This window comes from Ochlerotatus camptorhynchus, unplaced genomic scaffold (genome assembly GCF_037179485.1).
Source record: "Ochlerotatus camptorhynchus isolate MF236.1 unplaced genomic scaffold, CSIRO-AGI_Acam_v1.1 ptg000257l, whole genome shotgun sequence".
Lineage (NCBI taxonomy): Eukaryota > Metazoa > Arthropoda > Insecta > Diptera > Culicidae > Ochlerotatus > Ochlerotatus camptorhynchus.
Window position 1 is genome coordinate 70,029 of NW_027040747.1, and position 22,717 is coordinate 92,745.

The 22,717-nt window shown below is 40.2% G+C and overlaps 1 protein-coding gene and 1 pseudogene across 1 annotated transcript in view; both read left to right on the plus strand.

Annotated features, from left to right (window-relative positions):
• Window positions 1–22,717, plus strand: part of LOC135705059 (protein bric-a-brac 1-like) — a 491,570-nt gene that overhangs the window by 51,224 nt on the left and 417,629 nt on the right. The window lies entirely within an intron of this gene.
• LOC135705057 (uncharacterized) lies at window positions 941–17,005 on the plus strand (annotated as a pseudogene).

A 22,717-nucleotide genomic window follows, 5' to 3' on the forward strand; every position in this document is an offset into this window, starting at 1 on the left:
AGGCTGGACCGAGTTCGAGCACAGAGGGGCGGTGCCGTTGCCATTGCCATCAGGAGAGGACTGAAGTACAGGATGCTGCCTGACTTTCGTCTATCGTTCGTGGAAGCCATTGGAGTCGAGCTGGTATCACCGGATTGTCCCATCACACTCATTGCCATCTACTGTCCTGCCCAATGTAAGGAGTCGGATGGAACAATCGATCGTCTCAAGAATGACATCCAGAAGTTGACTCGTCGGAAGGGTAAGTTTATCCTCGCCGGTGATCTCAACGCACGCCACTTGCCGTGGGGCAATGCTAGAACTAACAAGAACGGAGCAGTGCTGGTCACGGGCCTGCAAGCGGGACACTACGTGGTCATCCATCCGGACTCGCCTACCTTCTACTCATCAGCCAGTGTCGGATCCACCCTCAACATCGTTCTCACCAACATGGTGGGCGGTTGCACTAAGCCCCGTGCCGATGGTTTTCGAGTTGAATCAGCAGCATTGTAGGCGAAACTATCATCGAGCGAATTGGCCTCAACTCCAGCGGTTTATGGAGGATCGAGTGGTCAAAAATCCTGTGTTAACGACGACGGAAGAAATCGACGGCGTGCAGCAAGCGCTCTCTGATGACATAGGCGAAGCAGAACAACGGTTCATCCCGAAAACCCCGGTGCCATTTAGGTTAACCAACCTTAATGATGAGACCAAGCGTATAATATCTCTTAGGAATTGTATTAGGAGGCAGTTCCGAAGAACGCAAAACGTTTGTAGGAAAGTTATATATACAAATTAAACAAAATTATTGCTATTAGGGTAGTTCACCTAATTACTCTAGGCCCTTCTGCCGTTTAACAAAAGTGCTTAAAAACAAACCAAATCCCATGCCGCCCCTTAGAGTTGATAATGAGGTTTCATAACAGCCGGCGAAAAGGCGAACTCCATTTCTCAACATTTTATGGCTTCGCATAATCTGGGTCGGCGGGTGCTTGAGAGCATCTACCAGCTAGCTACTGAGCCTAGCGAGCTTCCAGCAGACCGGAAAATCACACTTCATGAGCTGGTGAACACCATCAAGTCGACGAAGAACATGAAGGCACCGGGTTTCGACGAACTCTTCAACATTGTCCTGAAGAATTTAGGACCGAACGTGCATACTCTTCTGGTGAATGTCTTCAATCGCTGCCTGAAGCTCGGACACTCCCCAGCTGCCTGGAAACGGTCCCAGGTGGTACCGATACCGAAGCCGGAAAAGGACCCTACCAACCCGTCAAGCTACCGTCCGATCAGTTTGCTTTCCTCGCTTAGCAAGTTGTTTGAAAAACTCATTCACGCCAGAAGCCTCGAGCTCACCGAGGCGAACGACATCCTACTGGACCAACTCAAGCGGGTCTCAAACCTCATCAATCAGGCGAAGTCGGTCTTGAAGACAACGGTCATGGTGACACTGGACATCGAAAAGGCATTCGATAAAGTGTGGCACGACGGCTTGGTGCACAAGCTTCTGCAATTTCGTTTCCCCAGCTACCTGGTGAAGATCATCTCGGACCACCTCGACGGCAGGACATCTCAAGTATGCGTAGGCAGTGCTCTCTCGGAACAGTATGGTGTACCAGCCAGAGTCCCTCAAGGAAGCATCTTGGGATCCATATTGTACAATCTGTACACATCGGACATACCGACACTGCCGCAAGGTGGAACACTGACGCTGTTTGCTGACGATTCAGCAATCATCTACAAGGGACGAGTAATGCGCACTCTCGTATCGAAGCTCCAAAACGGATTGCATGCCTATACCATATATCTCACCGACTGGAAGATACGTGTGAACGCGGCCAAAATGCAAACCATTGTGTTTCCGCATAGCAACACCGACCGGCTCAAACTGTCATCAAAGATAAAGGTTCTGAACGCTGAAACTAAGTTGTCACCCGAGGTACGCTTTCTTGGCCTGATTCTCGACAGTAAGCTCCTCTTCCGGTCGCTCGTGGAGGACCGAGTCAAAAAAGGCACCATCATGCTGAAACGTCTGTATCCGATCTATTTATTTATTTATTTATTTATTTATTTATTTATTTATTTATTTATTTATTTATTTCGTCAACCAACGTAGACTAGTACAACTAATACAGTTTTGTTTTCTTAAATATATATTTATGTAAAAAAAAGTAGTGTCAGCTTTCTTGTCTTTTCTTTTATGAGTTGTTATTTCTTATGGAATAAAAATATTGCTTTAGTTTATGCCGAGACATTGTAAAGTCAATGGTTTCGCAGTGTTTATTATAAGAGGCCATCATGCGGTTTAATGGCCCATATTTTGCATAATTTGTGCGATGATGTTTTATGGCAAATAAATTTCGATTTCGGAGTTGCCGAGTAGGTGCATGGAAATTTAATTTTGATAAAAGTTAAGTTGAGTCAATTCGCTGCGAAACGATATCATTTACAAATGAAACCATTGCATATTCACGATGCTCTTTTAATGTTTGTATGTTTATAAGCATGCAGCGTGCTTCATATGATGGAAGAGGAAATGAAGTCCAACCTAATTTACGAAGAGCGTATAATAGAAATTGTTTTTGTACTGATTCTAATCTTTCTTCGTGCGTGATTGAAAATGGAGACCATACAATGCTGCAATATTCCAGTATTGACCTCACATATTTAGGCAATATTTAGTGTTTTAATTGTGTAAGGGTCCTGAAAGTTATAGCAAAAGCGCTTGATAAAGCCTAGCATGTTATTTGCCCTGTGAATAATTGTATTGTAATGGTCTATGAAAGTTAGCTTAGAGTCTAAGATAATTCCTAAATCCCTAACTCTTTCACATTTGTCTACAGTTTGATTTCCTAATGCAATTGAAATGTTTGAAGTTGTTCTTTTTCTACTAAATGATATTAAGTTACATTTTTTTACATTCAATTCTAGTAGACTTTTTTTGCACCATATGTAGAATATGTGTATTTCATTCCGGAATATATTGATGTCTTCTTCATTTCTTATTTCCAAAAAGAGCTTCATGTCGTCGGCATAAATAAGCAATTTAAGTTTTTTGAGAATGTAAGATATGTCGTTTACGTATAGAATGAAAAGGAGAGGTCCCAAATGAGAGCCTTGGGGGACGCCTGAAGTGACTTGAATTGGGCTCGATTTCTTTCCGTTGAATTTAATTATTTGTTGGCGGTTAGTTAAATATGATTCAAGCCATTTCAGGAGCCCTGACTTAATTCCAATTTTTGCAGTTTAAAGAGTAACATTGGTATGTCAATGCGGTCAAATGCCTTGCTAAAGTCTGTATAGAGAGCTTCTGCGTGGTTTCCATTATCCATTGCATTCAATGAATAGTCTATAAATTCAAGTAAGTTGGTCGAGGTCGAACGACCCTTGAAAAAGCCGTGTTGCATGTCAGTAATTCTATTTTTGATTTGGAGAAATAATTTTTCGTTGATAATTGACTCGAAAAGCTTAGGAATGCAAGAGATAATGGCTATACCACGATAATTACGTACGTCAGATTTTCGACCAGATTTAAAGATAGGTACTAGAAATGAGCTTTTCCAAATTTTAGGGAAGGTTCCGGATTCCAGGGACATATTAAAAAGCCAAAACAATGGAGCAGTGAGTTCCATTGCTAGACATTTAATAAATACTGGAGGAATTCCGTCAGATCCAGGACCTTTTGAGGATTCTAAATTTTTTAAAACCTGCAAAATGTCCTGCACTTGAAGTTGATTGAGGCCTATGTCCCTTGAAAATTCTGGATAAAATGCAAAATAATCGCGGTCACGATCATCAACCGTCGCTCGAAAGCATCCACCGTCTACAGGCAGATTGTTGCGCCTATGCTGGAGTATGGGTCTCCGGTATGGAAGGGTTGCGCTAAAACACATCTGAATCTAGGAAGCTCCAAGTCCTGCAGAGCAAGTTCCTGAAGATGATTCTAAATCTGGTTGGTTGATTACATTGCATTGATTGTGTTTATAAATTTATTTGTTAAGGCTCAACCGAATTAACTTTACAGAGCCGAGCATTCTTGTTCACTATACAATACATCTTAAAACTTCTAAGAGATGAACTAGCCTATGGCGAAAAATCTCTCTAATAAAGAAAAAAAAAATCTTAAAACTATAGTCAAAAGGTACAACACAATAAAAAAAAAAATATCATTCGCTATCCAATAACCCTCCTCCACCAGAACGGGAGCCGCTTTCAGTGGTTTCATTGTATGGCAGATTCGCCGACGGGGGTCAGAGCGCTTGCATTGCAGCAATGGACGCAAAACGTGGTCAGTACTCACACACTCATCACTAAACGGTTGCTTTCCAAAGTCGACGACGCATCGACTGAAAGAACTGCTGATGAAGAACAATGAGGAGGACCACACAATGGTTGCTGCCGAGTAAACTGACGATCGGGTGACACACGTTTAGAGTGGTCTGCTTCTGTCGACAGCCGAGTGAACACTGCATTGATTGTGTGGGACACATAAAAACAATCTTTGAAATTTTATCACTGTATGGTGAACTGAATAAAAATAAATTTAAGGAAAAAAAAATGTTTTACTGTCAGTTGGATGCGAAGGATCGTTAGACGGACGGTGTTCCGAAACGAACCCAAGACCACTGCAGAGAAAGTTCGGTGTTATCCAGTCAATAAGAAAGGAGTCAGTGGTAATGCGTCACCGTCTAATAATTACGACGCTGGAAAAGGTCCTTCAACTCGAGGTAGGAAATTCAAATAAATCGTAACGATCTTTGGAACCGCATACGTCCGACACGTAAGGTGGAGTAATGATTTTTTGTTGGACTTATCCAAAAATGAATCGTGTTGGACTTATTTTTACCGGTGCTATCTTAGTTAAAAAAATTCTAAGAAACTTCTTAAAGCTCATAACTATAAAGAAAAATAGGGTAAATGATGGCTTCGGCAACCATCGACTGTTTCGGCAACCACAATTTAAACGTCAATTTCGCTATATTTTCTCACTAAAACACTTCGCTAAATATATTTAAACGATTCCATAGTCTTTCAGGTTCAATCCTTATACATTTTTATGACTGATAAAACCTGTTATGTCAGGTGTTTCTTCAAATGAAACATAACACATGAAAATACGGCTGATTTCGAGTTGCCGATAATAGAACAACTGGTTAACACACAGTTTAAACGGAAAGGTTGCCGAAGTAAAAGAGGCTGCCGACAATAGTCACACTCACCTGAGAAGTTTGGAGCGCCTTAAATACGTTTTCAAACCATTTTGGACAGTTCTGTCGATTGGAATGGATAGAGTAGCTAGCAGCAGATAAATGTAAACAAACAGACACGTCATATGTGTTCGTGACACTGAGGAAATGCTAATAGAAGTGCGGAAGCTGCTTAGATTGCCGAAAATACGTAAATTCCCCTATATGTTTTAATTATTAACATAATTTCGAGTTTTATTATGTTTTCAAAAATAGTTCACTATAACAAATTTTCTCATCAACATGGCTCATTTTATAACGTCCACAAGAGGAATGTTAACATACATTTTCAAAGTTCAACGGCGCCGGTGGTTTAGTGGTAAGCGTGATTACCTCTCACGCAGGCATGGAAAATCATTTGCATTCATTTTATACATTCATTTACATTCATTTGCCTCTAACTTTTTTCATCAACAGTATTCCGCAAAATGATGTATAGAACATTTGTAGTTTTTGTTATTAGCTACAAGTTTTGCTCATGGCTCAAATCTGTATCTCTTATGCATCACGAACTAGAGCGGGCAGAACTTGTTACTGTTTTTCAGTGAATGTAAAATACATTCACTGAAAAACAGTAGTGGCTTCTGTTCGCTATGCTTCGTCATGCATAAGATATACGGATTTGACATTCTAGCAAAAGTTGTAGCTAATAACAAAACCTACAAAAGCTCTATACATTTGCGGAATGCTGTTGAATAAAAAAGTTAGAGGCAAATGAATGTAAATGAATGCACGAAATGAATGCAAATGATTTTCCATGCCTGCTCTCACCCCAGCAGGCCTGAGTTCAATCCCAGTCGGCGCCGCCGGGATGTTCTGAGGTATAACATCTCTGATCACGCCTTCCTTCGGAAGGGAAGTAAAGCCGTTGGTCCCCGGTTCATGAGTTGATGGGTCGATAGGTAGGGTCCAGATGTGGGAGCTGCCTTCCTAGCACGTCGGTAGCATTGGTGCTCAGCACGGAAAACAAGATCGACGGAAAAAACGAACCAAAAAAAAAAATTCAAAGTTTTTGTGCAGTATAATACTACTAAAATATGTAAACTTCATTTCAGCATGCATTAATTTTATTTAAAAGTTTGAATATTTGAAAAAAAAATCCTAAATTATATTTGTATTACGCTAGGACCTAGTTGTTTCATGCATTGGTCGTCAGGTGTGCTTCGGTTTGTTTACAATTTCCTTCGCTCGAAGCAACATGATTTTCTGTTTACTTTTCTAGTTAAACAGTTTTGACCATATTCAGAAACTGGCCATTTTCTGGGGGGATTGAAACATGGTCAGGTATGGCCAATGTGACACTGGACCCCCTCAAATGACTACCATTGGACTCTAATTTGATTTGAGGTGTCACATGATAAGTTTTATTTGTTTGAGGTCGCAATTAGCCTCATGCCTCATATAAACCGTAGCCGGTCATATTTTTGGAACCGGTTAACCGATTTAAAAAAATATGTGCTCTATGTGACCATAATACCTTTCATTTAGCGGCTGTTGATTGGTTTATGACACTCGGCCCTTCGGGCTCTTAAGCATACAAATAGTACTGTATATAATAGATAAAACCATGATTCTAATTCATTGCTTAATAAAATCGTTCAATTAAATCCTATTATGAGAACAATATTCATTCTTTAGTGTTGGTTAGAAATGCTATCTAACGTGAAGCTTTAGTGTGATAATTTATTAGCTAGAGAATGGTCTTAGAAGAGGGTAGGTAGATAGTTCCGTTAGAGTACGGCAGTATGAAAATTGAATAGAAGATGAAAATGAGCGAAGGGCCATTAATGCGACAGTGCAAGTCAAACGCACACTCTTCGCCTAACCCGTACGATGTACGCGGAGATTTGAAGTATGTCTTCAAATATACAGGCAAAACTTGTCACGGTTGTCCTCCGTGCGTGCTGTGGTGTAGTGAAGACCAGATAGGCCTCTGGATGCGAAGGTTTCGGAAAGAAGATTAGTTTCAAACGGAATTAATTCCGACCAGAGACCTAAATTCTCGCTCAGCTGGCAATATTTTCAGCTCTCAACGATTACTCATTTTTCTCTCCTATCCAAACCATGAAAATATCACTCTCCCAAAATCGGTTAGAACACTTTTTCATCTCCCATGGGAGACCAAAAATATTCGAAAGCATGTTGCTGGAGTCCGAGCCGTAGTGCAACAAATGATCGTTTGAGCTCCATGTGATGTAAACAGGTGAGTTGATACGAATTTGTAGGCATTTTTGTTCGCCTGATGTTAAAATGTTTGGTGAAGTTAAACGTCACACTCCGTCAATCATTAAGCAGCGGGAGAATGTTGATTGATTCTGCATTTTCCATTTCTCTCAGAGTTTCAAAGAAGCACTTCAGGAGAATTGTGAGAACTTCAGCGAAGCTCCAAGAACAACAGAGAAGATCAAAACCTCAGGACAGATCAACTAACTTCACTGAAACTACAGAACTTTCAAAGTAGTGCTGATAACCTTTGGAAAAGTTCCAAGAGCTTCAGGAAATCTGTGAAATCTTCAGAGAAGTTCCATGACCATAAGGAAAATGGGGAATCATTTTATGGGAAAATCCAATAGCATTAACATCGGGGCAGTTTCGATAACTTCAGAAAATTTTCGAAAACTTCTGCGAAGATCAAAGAATTTCAAGGCAGTCCCATTAATTTCAGAAAATCAAATACAAGAGAGCTTTCAAGAATTTCCGAGATATTCTGGGAAATGCAAAGAACTTCATATAAGTTAAGAGATTTTAGGTGGATTTTATATCTTCAGGAAAGATCCACGAGCTTCGAGCAAGATCAAAGATCTTCAGATCACTTCCGTTTGTTGCAGGAAACTGCAAAAACTATCAAGAAGATTTCCTTGAGACTTAAAAATAAAAAAAAAATATTAAAATTTAAAGATCTTGAAGAATTAGAATTAAATTAAGTGCAGTATCAAATATGAACTATTGCATCTCATATTTCTTATGATTCATTTCAGTCTTTTTTTAGGGAACATTTTATCTTTTTTATTGATCACTTTCCTTGTTTTATGGAGAATATTTTGAATTTTACTTTAGCTCCTTGATTTGTTTTCCGTTGATCTTGTTTTCCGTATTGAGTACCAATGCTACTGACGCCAGGAAGGCAGCTCCCACACTTGGACACTACCTATCGACCCATCAACTCATTCGGGACCAACGGCTTTACAAAGGATCAGAGATTTTATGCTCAGAAAATCCCGACAGTGCCGAATGGGATTAAACCGAGGCTCTTTGAAGTGAGAGACAGTCACGCGTACCACTACACCACCAGTGCCGCTTATATTTATTTGACCTATTCATGGTGCCTCCACATTTTTTATATCAAGCATTTCATCTTAAATATTTGCACACCTGCCTATTTTTAAGGGGTCAATTACTGGTATTACAGGGTGCATTTTATTGTTTATGTTAAGGCAAATATTTGGATTTCAAGTAGTAATTAGTTGCTCCAAAAGCAGAATAATGTAGACAGAAACACACTTCCTTGTTACTGCAATGTAGAAAATATACCTTTTTGGCAACATAAATGTATTATCAGTGAAATAACTATCAAGGCCAAAGACTAGAACAACTGGTTTGAATGAAGGCATCAATCCAAAAAAGAGAATCACTTTAAAGGATGTATAGCGATAACTAAAAAGGTTTTTCATTTTATTGTTGTTTAAGAAGCCAATTACTTTAAAAAATGATATACCCTACTCTTCACATCGATTAACTGCAATACTGTTCGTTTCTTCACATCGTTAGATTGATTGAAAATTGGTTCGATTTGACAGCTCTAAACAGATTAAATTTGTCATGTGTCTAAATATAGCTTAGTCTCCAAAAAGTGATCATTTCTTAACGAAAAAGGCAATCTTTATGAGCAACCAACATATGACGCATTTGTGTTAGTATAGGCTAAAAGAGGCCCTACAAATAATCAAGAGCCAATCACCCCAAAGCATACGTAGCTAGCAGAACATTACCATCCCATGTAATTATTCCACTCTTTAAGTTTGCGAATTTCAGAGTCCCAGCGCACTACTCTTTCATCGTCATCCTGATTGCGGACATGTCAGTGGAAAACCGCATCCTCTTTATCTCCGCATAGGAGCAGTTCCACGCTAAATGGCGAATCGATAAAACTAAACTTTCTCCGATTTGCATGAAACTTTGCATAATTGTTTAAAATTGTAAATTGTCAAGGATTCTAATGTTTGCTCAAATTTGGCCATTTTAGATCTTGACATTCAATAAATTGTAGCTCGAAAACGTCAATTCTGATCAAAATGACGTCCAATGCAAAGTTGTGCTTCTTGTGTATAAATCACATTAAAAAAGCGTACCAACAAAAAGTGGAAACATTTGACCAAATCGGATTCCCGGAATGACTAACTAAGACGGGGAGAAGGGTAGAAGACAGAAAAAGGCGCAGCAGCGAGATCCGCGATGGCCGGATGCGTTAGGCGGATCAGAATCTCATCCTTCTAGCAGCTGTATGGATGGACCGTCGTCGTCACAGAAGTGATTAGAACATGCGGTTGGTTCGTCTGTTGGTTGCTGCTTGATGGATGAACGTCGCGATGAACCTAACTACTAGATGCCGTGTCGAATGCTATTTTGTTCGATAACAATGCGCCCTGACAGCCATGGGTGGGGCTATTTTCATCACCACTGAAATCAGACGTTTCAAAGGATGCGTTCAAAGGTTTCTATTTTGTTACAAATGTAGCATTAAGTAATTGTGGACTTTTAGCAGCGAATCAAACTGCTCTTATCGAGGTTATTATCCTTTCCAATGGTAAACGCAGCAAACGCCCAGACATTCATAGTAAATTCCCACTTTGCACTCTGGGATTTCCACAATTATATTCGTTTATTATATAAATAAATACCGATTGTCTGCCCCGTCCGGTCAACCGAACGGTTTCACGATAAGCTCAAATGAAGTAACCACCAAGTTGAGATAATTAAGTCCCGTACTAAACTATAAATGAGCAGAGGTGGATTACTGTGGCAATACGAGCCAACACCGCCAACAATCGAACCACGCTGCGGCAGGTACGTAAGCGATTGCCCAGACGATCTCAGGGAATGGGTGAGAACGCTAATTTTCCGATCGGTGAAAATTAGTCTACTGTGAAAGGGGGACGGCTGGTTCTGAAAGCGGGCCTCGGTTGTTTTGCGCTTTTCAGAGCGAAGAGCAGTGGTTGGGACCGAAGTGTTCATAAATGTGAAAATGTGCGTTCAATGCTCGTTTTCCGAATCCATCAACATATTTGCCTTTTCTCGTCGTATCGATCTGCTGCTGTATCGCGCCACCATTTCGGCTCGGTTTTGTGTAACACAAGCCGTGGCAAAAAGGATGGTCTTACTTTTCTGAGCCTTCCTACCATGGAGGCAGAGAAATCCCGAAAACCATACCGCTACCGGACCCCACCGCTGCTAGTGGCGGGGAACAGGTTTTCTATAAATCAGCCTTCGCCTGAGCATCAAATATGAAAACAGAAGATTGAAATTTCTATTTGGATACTCGGGATAATAAATAAAATATTACACTTACATGCTGTAGCGTTGCAACATTCATCGAGCAAGCAACCAGCCAATCGGTTCTACTCTCTGCCACACACAACACACCGGCACATGAAAGTGGGTAGTGGGCTCTTTCACGGATGCAAATGTGACGACGTAACTCGCCACCGACACCGTTCATCGTTCACCGTGGCAAAGCAGTCGGAAAATGAATGAAAATCCTCGTCCAAAGGCGGCAAGGCTTTCGATGTCGAATGTCTGTGTGCAGAGCATGGAGGTACATTTCTATTCATTGGTCGTTCTGTTTTTCCAAGCCCGAGCGTTGGTGGTGTGGGATGAGGATGCAAGTTGCTCCATTTAACCCATCAACAGCATGGGCCAGGGCTTGTAACTAGAACCCAAAAGGGGTACACAGCGAGCTACAGTAGCTTTCCTTTCAATTCCTATTCACCCGCCGCAGCTTTCAGCGATATGTAGCGGAATAATAACCTGGACTCGTATTGATCATAGCTCTGGTACTGGTATCTAAAAACATCGTGCTCAACACTTTCATGAATAAATGAAAAATCGAAACAGTATCAATATTGACTACATATCAAAATTCTGGAACGGTGTGTGTCCGCCTGTAAATATAATTCATTCTACCTGAGCGATTAATTATCACAACAACCTTGGTGCATCACGACCTAACCAAGAACGCAAACATCACAGACACACAAAAAAAGAAACAGGCCCTGTTGACCATCTTGGGTGACCCGGTCCATTATTAGATCATCGGAAATATAAGCTTCAGAATAACATCCACTGTATGACGATAAACTTGAGCAAATGTTGAAGAAACCCATTTTCGCAGTCCTCCCTGTGGGCCTGTGGTGTGGGTCCTTTTCAGACAGGGACCACCGAAGGTTACAAACAGAACAATCCATGCTGCAGTAGGTGTTTGTGTTGCTCATTGGCAGCCAGAGAGAACATGCCAACCAGACGTGAGCTCCAGAATGTGTTAATCATCAAATAGGTAATTCACGCTGCAGCAGATTATTAGAACAGTAAATGAACCATGACGGACACGTGCTACTGTTCAAACTGTTCGTTGTTAAAAAAAAAATATGAGCGAGATGAAAATTTGACTTTCGTGAGTGGGTTTTTATTTATTATATGAAGATTATTTCACTCCCTCATGTGGCAATACGATGTGTTCTCAAGCTTAAGAGAACGTGTTTCATGATAAGAAGTGGACACAGATAATCCACTGTGACAAAGTCGCACAGTTAATCGTGACATTATCGGAAGATTAATCAATATCCACTTACCGCTTACCAATATACGGATGGTGATTGATTGCTCACAACCAGCGTTGCCAGGTCATTTTCTGAAAAACCTGGACCAGTATAAATATAAAATCTGGATAAATCTGGAATGCTCCAAAAAATCCTGTTTTTAACATAATGCTATTGAAATCAAAGTGATGTGCAAATCTTCCGTAAAAATCGGTCAGGATGATCATCTGGAATTTATTCAAAGTCTACCAGAATGTTTATGAAATCCATGTTAAAAAAAAAGTTGTTATGATTGCTGAAATCATCCAAAAGTTTAAAAAAGTATTGACGCAGTGTTCCCAAAAAGTTTAAATAGCATTTCAAAATTGGTTTAAATTTTTGGTAAAATACTGCAAATTTTTTTTTAGAATTCTCAAGCAGCAATGAGTCAAGCAACTTTTATGGGATGATTTTTTTTTAACTAATAGTCGATTTAGTCCCTAATATTTGATGCAGTACCAGAATATGCCTTAAATTTTTTTATAAGTTTTAAATAATTGTAATATTACTCTGCGATTGATCAGACTTCTAATTTCATTCTTGACATCATACAACTCACAACACTCGGTAAACCAGTAGGGAATTTTATTTAAAACTAAAATTCTCCTGGCTGAAGTGAGAATCAAAGCCTAACATCGTGGTGCTCACTCACAGTTTACCTAAACTACGGGTAACTCCACATGACAGTTACCAATTATTTATGGCAAAGAATAATATTATTAACTAACTCAAATGATTCTAAATTCTGGAATTTATATTTTTCCTGGGTCCCAGATCATGAAATTTTTTGTTAGTCTAAACATGCTTCAGAGTTCAATTTAAATAATCCTAGAATTTAATCATACTTCTACTCTTCTTCTTCTTCTTCTTCTTCTTCTTCTTCGCATTTCAAGCTTATTGCATATCGCATATTAGCTTATTGCGTGCTCTCAACTTAGTGTTCTAGGTGCACTTCCACAGTTATTAATTGAGAGCTTTCGATGCCTGTACCATTTTTGCATTTGTATAATTGTGTGGCAAGTCCAATCATACTTCTATGCCCAGGGAAGTCAAGAAATTTTCGAAAAATTCCTAGACCGGACCGGGAATTGAACCCAGCCACCTCCAGCATGGTCTTGCTTTGTAGCTGCGCCTTTACCGACTGAGCTAAGGGAGGCCTCTCTACTCTGGATTCCCCTTAACTAATCTTGATAATGTCCAAACTTATAACATTCTAAAAGTGCTTAGCATTATCTCTTGTAATCTCTTATAAATTGCTCTCTGATTCCACAATTCCCTCAAACTGGTAACAATTTCTAAGAATTGGCATAATTTTGTCTAATTTTTTCTCTATGAAAATCCCTTATAATATTCTTCATTATTCCCTTGGTACGCTCTTCAGAATGACCGTCACATTTTTCTCAGACTTATCCTTTGAACTGCTGTGTAGGATATTGTTTGAATGTCACTATTTGGTCACTATTTTCGTAATTTTAGTCACTAAAGTCACTACTATTACATCACACGCCCACTACCAGCCCTGCGGGCGCGATAATTTGATTTGGGATGGTTTGTGCTGATGTTTTCCCTCCTGTTGCTTTGGTGCTTGGTGTGCTCTCGCTTTTCTTTGCTTCCGGTCTGAATCGACCGCGCTTATCTATTGTTAGGTCTTTGCCGTGTGTATTGCTTTTGTACACAGAGTGATTTGAAAAAGAAAAGTTATATTTAGCTATTGTGTGGCTGACTAGAGAAAAATATGCGTGGAAGCATCGGGAATGCGCTCCTGGATGTATTGATTTGGTGAGTTCGTCCCAGTTGGAGATTGTTCTTATGCATTTCCCGATAGCATTTTCGACGGGACGTGTCTTGCTTTTGTGGGCAGCGCGTTTGATGGTCGGTTTGGTGTGGCTGGTGGCTCGCTCGCCCGTGCTGGTGCCCCTAGCAGGTAGAGGAAATTTTCCCCTATTGGGTGGTGGTGTTGGCATGCGTAGACGGGATGTCGATTGCGCTGGATTGGGCTCGAATGCTTTTTTTACAGGAGCGGATGCGTCCCTTGGGGGGAGTAATCGAGATTTATTTTCATCGTTTCCAATTGCCAGAGAGATGACCTCGATCGCGTGAGGCATGTTCCTCGGTGATTACGGTTAGGTACCTACGAATAATGTATTATGTTTTTTGACGTAGGTCTACATCTGTGATTTCTATAGGAGGTACACTTTGTGAAAACCGAAAATGGAACATGTAACAAAATTGTGAATGATTTTGAACGTGAATAACTTAGCTGTCCCTGGAACAATTTCAATAATTTTATCTCCAATCGATCAGAAATATTTCTATGAATTTGCTAAATTTAAGACTTTACAATTTTTCAAAGTGTCACTGTTGAAAATTGTACGAATGTGCAACTGTTGCTATGATAATTAAAATTATCACCGATTGCCTGCGAAAAGCCATTTCCCTAACACAGATTTCAAAGTTGAATTCTGGTGGTGAATGAAGACTGACGGTAGTCACGGCGGGTCGTGTTTAATTATATGGTTTGGTGGTTTTGATATGGTAGTTTGACGCATAATCGTGGCGGTCCGGTGAAATATGAAGGAGAAAACAGTCGTTTTAAAACGCAATAGAGCTATCGAGCAATAGATAGCTTTAAAGATGTGCAATATTTCTTCTTTTCCTTTTGAAGTAATGAAATTGGGTTGTTTACGGAATGCTTAAATAAAACAGCAAAAAAGGTTATCTTCCATTTAATTCCACTTAATTAATTTTGGTATCCATGACAGATACGTATTTCCACTACAATGTGCAGTCTTCATCAGTGTCATTCCCACTAAAGAACTTATCAAAATCTCATCCCCTAGGTATAAAAGTCAAGATCACTGGTATAAAAATGAAACTACAATGTGTTGAATCGGAACCTACCTAACTAATAAAAACCAAACAACGCTAACAACCCAATTTCATTACTTCATTATGATGGCTACCAAGCCCTTGGGGATTTTCCTTATTAGAGAGTTGAATAGATTTTTCTCCTTTAGTTTACTTAAATCGTCGTAGAAGGTTAAGGATCGCGAGAAAAAAAGGTGAAAGAGGAATCTGTAGAGCTGAGCCGAAGGTGAAGCAAGAGGAACCGGCAATGTTTTTCACCGGCACCGCTAGCAAAGAGTCATCGCAGGATGTGCCAGAGGATCCTCTATGCATATCCCATGCTAGCTCGTGCGATCAATGCCGTCAGGATGAGACACAGTTCGTCATCAAAGAGGAAGCCTCCGATCCAAATCGCGAACCCGAGCAGAAATCGATATCCAATCGATAACAAATGAATATCTTACTGTGGTATGATACCATATTTTGGTATGTTTGTGGTATAAAACCTAGTTTTTATATTAATCAGTTATCGAAATATTTTATAAAATATCAAATGAATACCAAAATAACAAAATGTGATCTTTCAGTTTTAGACAATAACACCTAAAAGAGTTATTGAATTGGTATTAGAAGACCATCAAAATAACAAACTATGGTATTCTGGCATCTAAATAAGCGTCTGTTATTCGTTTGTTATTGTAATAAATAAATTATTTATTACCCAAGTAACCAACAAGCCCGTTAATCGCCCTTTTTGGTATAAAAGGCTGCTATACGACTGATATAAAGTTCGGAAACCCTATATTTACCTTATATCGCAAAAAGGGCGATTATCGGGTAGCTACCTGGCTTGGTGGTTACTTGGGTAGTTCGTTATTCGTAGAATATTTTTGAGGTATTGTTTTTGGTATTTAACCTCTTATGTCAGCCTTCCTAATACCATATTTAGGTTGCCAGCTATGCTATTTTCATACCTGAATTTGGTATTAATAAGTTATTTTTTCCTGCTCGGGAAGAAGAGGGATCAGCAGAGCACGAGGAACAGCCAAGGCAGCTGGAAATCAAGCATGAATCGGATTCCAAAGATGATGTACCGCTGTCCAAGCGCAAGAAGAAGGACGACGATGACGACTTTGATGCCGGTAGCAAGAAGAAGAAGATAAAGACCGAGAAGAAGGACTAGAAGGATAAGAAAAAAAAGAAGAAGCGCGCATACGAATCCGAAGCGGAGGAACCCGAGGAGGAGGAGGAAGAGTACTAAGACGTGGTTGCTCCGAAGAAGAAGCAGGCAAAGAAAATCAAAAAAGAGACCAAGGCCAAGACCGTGATGAAGCAAGAGCCTGTCTCCAGTCCCCAGAAGGGTCGCAAGAAGAAGGTGGAAGAGGTGGAAGAAGTCTGGAAATGGTGGGAGGAGGAAAAGCGCGAAGATGGCGTCAAGTGGAACACACTGGTGCACAAGGGCCAGGTTTTTGCGCCACCGTACGAGCCCCTGCCGGATAACATCAAGTTCGAGTACGACGGCAAGGTAATGAAGCTGTCGCAGGATGCGGAGGAGATTGTTGGTTTCTACGCCCACATGTTGGAGCATGAGTACACCTCGAAGGATATATTCAACGACAACTTCATCATCAATGATCAAGGTTCTCAAAAAGTGCAACTTCCGATACTTGTACAGACAATTTTCCGAAATTTCCGAACAGAACCGGAACCGTATCAAGGAACAGAAGCTGAAAATCAAGGAAGAGAACGAAGCACTGATGAAGGAATACGGCACGTGTATCATCGATGGCCAACTACCGCATTGAACCTCCGGGTTTGTTCCGTGGTCGTGGTGAGCATCCGGAGATGTGATCATCAACTGCTCGATGGAAAGTACGTATCGAAAGGCACCGGATGGAAATCGCTGGAAAGAGGTCCGTCATGGTCAAGTATGTCATGTTGAATACCAGCTCAAAGTTGAAGGGCGAGAAGGATTAGCAAAAGTACGAAACCGCTCGACAACTCCTGAAGCACATCAACAAAATCCGATTTGAAGTATCTAATGTTCGCGCCCGTCGCGGGAAATATTTCGAACACACATGAAAAACTCGCGGTTTACAAACAAAACACCTTTTATTATGCAAACACTAAATTACATTTATTACAGTAAAGGACGGAAATATCTTTCGCTCTAGCAGATAACATTTTGCGCTCACTTGCGCTTTTTTAAGAAAAATCATTTGAAAATCAAAAATGTCATTCAGTATTGTTCAGAAAAAGATTGATTGGACCAAAATAGATCTTAAAAATTTTAAAAGTGTTCATTTGAACATAATTTATAAACTTTATTCTAAAAACATGAATTTCAGACAAATTTGACAAAACTTCGTACAGCTAATTGTACAGGTAAAGAGAATTGCAGAATCCATTTCCAATTTCAGCATTGATGAATGATGTCAACAAGAATCCGGTGCAGTGCTGAGATTTGTCATTGTCATTGACAGACTTTCGCGCGATATTGACAAAATTGTTTTTCACATAGGGGAAATGAATGTAAGGTCGGCCTAAATGCCCCTAATTTGGGCCCATACATTAATTCAGCAATCGACTAAATGTTCAATAGCGACCAAAAATATCCATTAGTACCGTTCATATAGATAAAATTGATAAATATCCGATTTTTAGCGATGGGCCCAATCTTACATCCATAGGCCAACATTAGAACCATTTCGCCTAATACGAAAATTCCGCGTATGAAATACTACTGTTTTGCGCTCGAGCACAGCATCTTTTAATAAACGTAAAATTGTTGAAATATTTCATTGCGACAGAAAGGATGCAACAAGTAGATCGCCTTTTACTAGTTTCCATATTACCATAGATAGTTACAACGGTGGAGATGCTCTAATAGGCGTGACGTTCGGTACTGCATAGATAAAATGTCAGATGGTGGGTCTATCTATCCAATGAGATGAATTCTACTGTGCATCACAACATCCTCGCTCCTCGTGCTGTGTTCCCATTGACAAGATTTTTTGCCGGAGGAATACTTAGGATTTATAATGTTTACGATACATAGGGGAAATTGCTCTAATGTTGGCCTATGAATCTAAGATTGGGCCCATCGCTAAAAATCTGCTATTTATCAACTTTATCTAGTTGAACGCGTCATTGGGACGGTACTAATGGATATGTTTGGTCGCTATTGAACATTTAGTCGATTGCTGAATTTATGTATGGGCCCAAATTAGGGGTATTTAGGCCGACATTACATCCATTTCCCCTATTAGGGTTAGAAATACTCCCAGGGAGAGATGGACGGAGAAAATGTTTTGAACCGAATGAACTATCAAAATTTGAGTCAATCGAACATTCCCATTAGAATTTTTCCGAGGATTTATTATTCTTACTACATTACATTCAATGGCGTTACCGGGTTTCGAACTAGGGAAGGGCTAAAAAATTACTATGGACAATTTGGCCGTATGGCTGGGATCGATTCCCGGTTGAGTTGAGATCTCGCCATAATCTAATATTCGATAAGCAATTAGTTTGAAATGCAAAGAATAAGAAGAAGAAGAAGAAGAAGACACTGAATGGGTTTGTTTTCCGTTGATCTTGTTTTCCGTGCTCAACACCAATGCTACCGACGCCAGGGAGACAGTTCCCACACCTAGACCCTACCTATCGACCCATCAACTCATGAACCGGGGACCAACGGCTTTACTTCCCTTCAGAAGGAAGGTGCGATCAGAGGTGTTATGCCTCAGAACATCCCAGCGGCGCCGACTGGGATTGAACCCAGGCCTGCTGGGTGAGAAGTAATCAAAAACGGTCGCTCTCAGGCCACCAAGCCACTCATATCGCATCACACGACTTTTGATCGAATTGTTGAAGCCATTTTTAAATACCCCGGAACCGACGAAAACGACGACAATTTTCACAAACCACGGTAAGCACTATGAAACTCTTTAATATGATGGGGTCTGGATTTGATCCCACAACTTTCTGCTCAGTACGCAAATACGACTGCCTGAGGCAGCAAAGCCCATCATTTGTGTTAATGGAGTTATTGCTATAACCGGTCAAAACCCGACGGTTGTACCCCTTACACCAGAATAAGCGCCGGCGACCGAAGATCTTTCAAATCCGGATATGTTATTTTGATTAGGTCTTTACATAAGATGGGAACATCATTTATAAAGCCTTCACATTTTCGTAGATTTTTGATAATTAATTTGACTACTATTGGCAACTATTGTATCACTTTCACTTTCACTAATTCATTATTCGCTTTCATTATCATTCTTGAAAAACCATAACAGATACTTATTTAATTTTGCAATTTACGAGCTATCTTTAGCATCTCTGGTCGGAAGGGAAGTAAATCCGTTGGTCCTGGCACATGTGTTGATGGGTTCGAAAAGCTCCAGTTTAAAAATATCTTTTGCAGACAGTGATTTATGACTATCGGCACTCGATTGTGGAACTGAAACCGACGCTATCAAAGACAACTTCACCTCACACCAAATTCCCCAACGCCCATTTGACCCCGTTCTATCGTCCTCCGTTGCAGTCAGATGACCAAAATAAGAGCCCACAATCGTTCCATAAACAAACAAAAAAAGAATCAATCCGCAACCGCCAAAACACATGTTGAATGTCGCGGCGGTGGTAATTGTTTAGATAAACGCATTTCCCCTGCAAATATTGTTTTATGAACTCAAACTACACTTACCGCTGGTCCCTTTCCCCAAAAAAACTCCCAAATCCCGGTTCACCCACCATCATAACACGCTTATTTTCCACATCACTGAAAGTGAAATGCTACCGAAAAGCCGTGGCTACTACCCGACGGGAAACCCAATTGCCAGTTGAAAATTGCACTTCCCCTCCCACACTTACCCTTCAAATCGAAAAATAGTGAAAGCGTGAGTCAGCCACCGCGAGTGCATGCTCGCGACACCCAACAACAACCAGCCGCGTGTCAATGAAAACCATCAGGTGTATTCCGATATAGTCCCCTAGGTAGGTAGGAAGGGAGGGTGGTGCTCATTCACCGGATGGGTATGTGTGTGTGTACACACACCCCACCTCCACAGAATGTTTTTGGCGCGTGGCGCGTGCCAGTCCGAAGCTCAAAAACCTGATCCCTGAAATTCGCTTTCCCACCAATTGATTCCGGGTGGGACGGTCAATGCACCAAGGTGAGGGGGAAAGAGAATTGCATTCCGATGCATTCTCTTTCCCACACACACGTGGAGGATTCGCGGGAAACAACACCCACTCGGAAGCATTCATTGCATTTTTCCGAATGACCACCACCGTCAAAAGGTACACAAACCGCTCGATGACTTCTCTCAACCCCTCCCCCGCCGAATTGAATTTGTGTTCTCGTAAAGTAAAGTGAATGCAGAAAAAAAAGAACTGCTAGTGATGATTGATAAAGTGATAGCAAATTTGGCGGGTAATTTGGCACGTGGTCAGGTTCGTGCTGTTTGGTTTCCGAACTCCGATCACGCGTGACCGAAATCCACTCGGTGGACAATTGACTACACTTGAAAAAAAGGGCAAACATAACCAGTATGGCTGGGCATGAGGCTTGTACATTCCAGTTAGTGCAATGCTGAATGTTTTTTTTTTGCATGGAACTGTCAAAAAGCATTGCACCGTGGTGGCCCACGCAGCAGTGGACAAATGGTTTCAAATTGCATTCGTAAATATTTGGAGCATCGCGCTTGCGAACATGCATTGCAGAAAGTGTTGGACGAACTCTGATATGTCCAAACGTGTTGGGTGGCAGGAAGCAGTACAAAAACGCAAACCGATGGGATGGGACACGCTGAAGATACTCTAACTCAGTCAATTTACTTTGACGATGTACTGGAAACCTACTACATGGAGTTGGTGATGCACTCACTAGCTCTCGTAGTCGATGGAGGCCTAATCCTTTCAGCGTCATATAAGGCAGGAATTATTGATCTCGGGGATGAGTTCAAATTCCTGTTAGGCAATCTCTACATTATATCATCTCCATCTATGGAGGAAGGGTCAATGTTGCACACGCACAGAGTCGGGCAGACGTGTATTAAGATAATAGCTAAATGACGAAGTATTTCCTTTACTTATCGGTCAGCAGTAATTAAATAATAAATGTACTGAATTAATTAGCTTATGCTGAAGCTTCGGAGATGACCGGCATCGGTGCATTGCGAAGAAAGGCTTGAGTGATGTGCATATTGTTGGAAGGGGACTGGGAGCATGTTAAATGCACCCTGTTTGATGCAAAGTGCTGCGAGTGTTCACAGGTGATGACAGCAGAACTTGAGCATAAACAAATTAATAACTGCAATTTATTGGGGTTGACTTCGATGAATGTTGCATTATACAGTGATCTACATTTATCTAGTTTATTCTTGACAGAAATGCACATTTTACCTGGCATTCATTAGCCCCATTCACGCTTCAATCGGTTTTAAAGGTTGACTAAAAGTAGGCTCGCGGGCCGCTAGCACGCCTCTTTTTTTTTCTTTTTCTTAAAACGTGTTTATTTCTGATTGTTTGTTGTTGTACATATTACATAAAATTTTATCAATGATTTATATCTTAAGAGAAGTATTAGATATAGGTTAAGAGAAATATTAGTTCGTTTACATCTAAATCCTCCCTAGCTCCATCCTGTACATATTTGAGATATTCAAGAAATATTTTTGCAACTTTTCTCCTTTCTTTTGTCCTCAAAACAGTCAACTCCGGAAATTTAAACTGATTGAATCCTATGTTTCTAGTTTGAGTTCTGTTGATTAATTTTAGTTGTGTTAGAGAATACCACCAACAATTTCGCACTTTTTCGCAATCAGCATACCTGTGTTCAATATCCTCAACCTCCTGAGGACAATAAACACACATTTTACTGCCCGCTCTACCAAAGCGGAATTGTTGTTCCGCACATGAGATTTTCTCATTCACAAGAAGATACCATGAAACTTGGTATTCTGATGAAATCTTCCTATCAAAAATATTTTTCCATATTTTTCGAAAGTTGTATTGTGAAAACTTCACCATTATGTGTGGTTTTGGTAGTCGAGCTATATAGTTGCTGTACAAGCTAATTGATGATGGGTTTTCTTTTAAATTTTCGTGTAAGTATGGTAGTTCTAAACATAATTTTTTTAAGTAAAGAGAACTTATCCCAAGCAACACAGAAAACATCTCAATTCTTTTATGTTTTTATTTAAGTTGCCCCGAAATCCCTTAAATGGTACAGGAAATACATCTTGATACGACAAAGTTTCAGCTTTGTTGCTTCATTTACTTTAGGTCACAATAATGAAACTCAACTGTTTAAATGTACTGCTTGGATGACCTGTCAAATCATGCCTCAAATGGGAGGAGCAAACATGTTACACTCAAATTGGTATGAAGTTATATGCTACGTGATATTGTATGAAACACTTGAGCAACAAATCTAACTTGTGTTGTGTTTGTTGAATGAGAGTTCCATAAAACATTATGTTTCCTAAAACTTTGGTGCAACAGAGTGTGAACTATATGTTTTTTGTACCTATTGAGCAACTGTTTCGAAATGTTACTTAAAAGTTGACGAACCAAGATGTGTTGAAGAACCTATTTGCAATCTTGTTCCAATTAAGCGAATGAATCTATAAGTTTTCAAGCTTCGTTTTGCAACCAACTGAATCAATTTGTCACTGTAAAGGTTTGTTGTAACCATCTAGTATCTACCATGGCTCAAATATGTCTTGTCACTTTGATTTTGTAAAATATTTTTGGAGAACATTGGCAAAAGCGGAGGAA